The sequence below is a fragment of the Nannobrachium achirus genome (assembly GCF_963921795.1).
Source record: "Nannobrachium achirus genome assembly, chromosome: 21".
In the NCBI taxonomy this organism is placed as follows: domain Eukaryota; kingdom Metazoa; phylum Chordata; class Actinopteri; order Myctophiformes; family Myctophidae; genus Nannobrachium; species Nannobrachium achirus.
The window spans coordinates 50,956,651-50,961,461 of NC_137828.1; positions in this window are offsets into that span (position 1 = coordinate 50,956,651).

Below are 4,811 nucleotides of genomic sequence, written 5' to 3' on the forward strand. Positions count from 1 at the left end.
TACTTTACAATACAAACCCCAAAATCAATCCTTCAGTTCTAGGCAACACAGAAGGTGGGGAACTTTTTTTTCTATTTCCACACAACTCCTCCAAGGTATATTAATGACACAGTTCAATATTGAAAATGGGTGGTCTTTCCCTTTAAGTGGTAGCCTATTTTTGTCATCCATTATTTCTTTGGCAACGACCCCCTTTAAAAGAAATATTTTTCAAAAATTGAAGACCTACAAGCTTTTATATCTGCTATTATTTAATAGCCAGGGTCTAAAAGAAATATGGTTAAAGTGGTTACATGACACAGATATTGTGGGATTGATTGTTTGTCTGTCTGTATCTGTATGTTAGGCTACCCTGCACTGACCATGTTTTTTTCCCATATCTGTCCCTACAGACAACTACGAGGTAACTGTGACTGACGTCTGATGCATTCCGGTCTCAGCTACTTATCAGGACCCTGAGTATGGCTGGGTCCTGACCAAGTAAGTCTAGCGTGGTACATTGTGCCAACTACACTTGCACAATATCTGTGTCACGTAACCACTGTAACCATTATTTTTTTTATAAGATATACAAGCTGTTAGTGTGGCTATATCTTTGAATATATATTCTTCTAAAGCATTTTTAACTCGAATGTTTGCTTCTGGGGGTGGGGGTTCCCTGGAACAACATATTTTAAGATGGGGTCAAATACATATCATTCTAGGGGTCCTTGACATTAAAAGCTTTGAGTACGAACATAAAATCGGACTTTTCGCAGATGATTTAATCACATACCTCCAGAATCCAAATAGAACACTCCCCAAATTAATGAAGATCATGGAAGAGTATGGAGGGATGTCTGGGTATAAATTGAATGTATCAAAAACGCAGGTCTTACCGCTCAACTACGTACCAAACAAAGAAATTAGATCTAAATTTAAGCTCAACTGGAAAGCGGAATCAATAGAATATTTGGGAGTACTAATCACCCAGGAGGCTGACAGACTCTATGAAACAAATTACAATATAATAAATGAAAAAATAAAGAGGGACGTGGCAAAATGGTCAACATTAATACTAGACTTTAGTTCAAGAATTGAGGCGGTTAAAATGAACCTTCTACCAAGACTGCTGTATCTTTTCTTGTCACTCGAGTTGGTTAAAAAATACAAAATGACAGGTGATAATAAACTTCTGATATGGCCATCTCAGACATCAAAATTCAAACCTGGTGAGCTTGATAAGACCTATGAAAGATGGAGGGATAACGGAATAACAGCTGTATGTACACTTATAAAGGGACAACACTTCAAATCTTTTGAACAACTTAAGAGGGAGTTTGGTTTAGAAAATGGCGATTTATTCAGATACTTGCAGCTAAGGCATTTCTATGATACAGAAATTAAAAAATACCTATCAGCTGAGGGTAATGAAGTAATCCAGGTATTAACGAGTGCATATAAACAAACACCCTCAAGGACTGTTTCTAAACTGTATAGAGGATTGCAGAGTCAGCATGGAGGAAATACACTGTATGTAAAATTGAAGTGGGAATCTGAATTCAATATTGAACTGTCTGAGAGCGATTGGCATTCTATTTGTGAAACACAACAGTCCTCAACTAGCTCTAAAGGTTGGAGGGAATTCGGGTGGAAAAATGTGTTACGCTTTTTTATTACACCAAAAATCAAAAGTAAACAATTAGGAAAGCCGCAATATTGTTGGAGACAATGTGGCCACTTGAATGCCGATCACTCACATATATTTTGGTCATGTAAGAAAATACAGACATTCTGGGACAGTGTTCTAAGTATATTGGAGGAAATCATGGGTTATAAGATCATTAAGGACCCCACGGTATTATATCTTGGCCTGATACCTGAAGACACAGTTGGAGAAGAGGACATTCACCTGTTTAAAATCCTGACACTGGCGGCTAAAAAAGCAATCACAAGAAGGTGGTTGAAAGAGGCCCCTCCTAGTGAGGAACATTGGTTGGACATTGTGGAAGAAATCAGCCTCATGGAAAAAATTACGTATTAACCTGAGGACCAAAGCAGAGACTTACGAAAAGCGATGGGAAAAATGGCATTTGTATAAGAGCAAATAGTGTCTTGGCCCCCCCCCCCCCCCTTCCTGTGGTGTTGTTGTTGTTTTTGTTTTTTTGTTATTGTTGTTCATGTCCCTTTCAGGTTTTCCTGAATGTGGGTTTCTGCCTTGGCAGTTTGTGGTTTGAAAAAAAAAAAAAAAGTAAAAAAAAAAAAAAAAAAAAAAAAAGCTTTGAGCACCACAAATAAAGAATACTATACATTTTCCAGAAAACCATTAGGATCTAGACATTTTTAGGTATTTTTCAGGTCTTGAATGGGTTAAGGGAGACCTTGAAAGTTTGAGAAACACAGATCTTTAAATTGAAACCTCTGTCTCTCCAGCGTCATAAACGTCATTGGAAACCCGTGTGCGCCTCCCCCTGAAGAGCTCAACGTTCCTGATTTCTGCCATCACACACCGATGATGAGAGGCAGGGATGGACGCCAACCTCCGACTGACTTCTTCAGTTTGGTCCTGAATCGGACATGCCCAAGTCCAATACTCTGGCACTACTGGTTGCCAATTAATGGATGGCAAAAATAGGTTACCACTTAAGCCCTATTTCTATAGTGAAAATAGTTGATCTACAGGCTCTCGATGCATCGCCTGGCAACGTGTTGAGAGTCTATAGATCAACTATTTTCACTAGTTTGGGCCGAAGCGAGAAAATGTTTGAAAATGTTCGCCTAGTATAATTCGAAAATTGGGACGCCACGTTGAAAGTGGTTAATACATTTTGCATACAAATTAAAAGCCTCATGAAAATCAGATTGATCTGCTAAAACAATTCAGAGTCGGGGCAATATGCTGAAGCAACTGGTGAATGAATGCGTGTCATGGAGGATGTGGTTGTCTGATACTCATGTATTGTTATTATTTAGATCAAATAAACGGTTAAGTCCCTAAAATCCAGTACAGGCTTTTGTTGTCTCCTCTTTGCATCAACACAACATTCTAAGCTGCACAAGAGTTAAGATTCAGGTTTTTTTTTTACAGTGGAGTGTGAACACAGAAGGCTATACTGTACCTGGACACGGATCAATTATCAAGAGTAGACCTTTTTTTTAACGAATTCACTTGAGTAGCAGTCCCTGAATTGTATGAAATGTCCCAATTTGAGATTTGATTTTATCTTATTATGCAACTGTATACAATTAAATTGTATGCAACTTTAACAATAGTGCAGAGAAAAATGTTGGCCTACTACTACTACTAATAATTATTTAGCAAACCTGTCTGAGGGAAACCAAGCTCCATCCATTTGATGCTCAATATTTTCCTAATAACAGTCTTATTTATTCACAGCTTTACTGTATCCAGTGTATCCATTTGTAACTGTGTGAAACTGTTACTGTGAATACACATATGGACAGCATTACAGTATGTGAGTAAGTCATGAATCACAGCTGTTATTTCTAATAAACATTTGCTAAGGGATTTACAGACAATGCAACATTAACAGCATCGTCTAATGTTGCATACGTGCATAATACAAGAATTTCAGGTCGCTATGCATCCTTCAAATCTAGTATAAAGTGGTCTCCATATAAGGGAATGTTACGTTTGTGACGTCCACCCACAAGGACCCTACTTATTTACTAGATTTGCTCCCCCCGTATGAACCTGGGCGCTCCCTTAGGTCCTCAAATACAGCCCTATTGAAAGGCCACGATACAAATATGGTTACCCGAGGTGACCGAGCTTTTGCTGCCCGGGCACCCAAATTGTGGAACGCACTGCCAGTGCACCTCAGATTAGCAGCTTCTTTGCCATGTTTTAAATCACTGCTTAAAACATATTTATTTACGAAATGTTTTTCTTAATTTATAGTGATGTGATTGTACCTATTTTAATCTATGATTTATGATTCATTTTGTGTTTTTTGCGTTATGTTTTATAAGTGTTTTTGCTCTGTTACATGATGTTTTAATCTTGCCTTGTACAGCACTTTGTGACCTTGTCTGGAAAGGTGCTATATAAATAAAATTCATTATCATTATCATTATCATTAATATAGGATTAGGATTATGTTGTAAATAAACAAGAAAGGTAAATGGAAATAGGCCTACACAAGGCTAGAAATTGGGCAAAAGTTGTAGTCTACTCTTTGGGGTGTTCCAGATAATTCCATGACCTCATAAGAACCTCTGTCTTCTTGGGTTTTACATTGCACCCCAAAAAAGTCAACTTAGCTTTAGTTAAACAGGAATCTCTTTGGGGGCCTAAAGGAGGGCTTGATGAGGCCGGCTCTACAAAAGAGCAGTGTTGGGCAATTTGGAGAGGTCGAAGGTCATGAGAAAAAGGCAACGTGCAGGAGAAGTGGAGGGGAATGATAATGACCATGGAAAAAAACTGTGCGTGCATGCGTGCGTGCGTGCGTGCGTGCGCACACATACTTGTGTTTGTATGTTTTTGTAGCTGCTGCCCAGGATATTATCTTTTTCAACAAACGCTCAATTATAAACACGTGATTAAACTCTGTGGCTGTGGTTTCTCAGCCTCGGGTCGACTGCATGGTTGTTGAAATATCAAGGTATTTCATCATAGCACAAATAAGTCGTATTTTCACCTGTTTCCCATGTCTCATCATGTGCACATTTCGACATGTGATTTTGACACATTATTCCGTACATTACGTTCATGTGGCACTCAGTCTGTGTAAGTATGTAGGCCTATACAAGTACAGTAGTATACATGTCTGCTATTTGTGTGTGTCCCACTCTAAATGGCTAGGCTATGA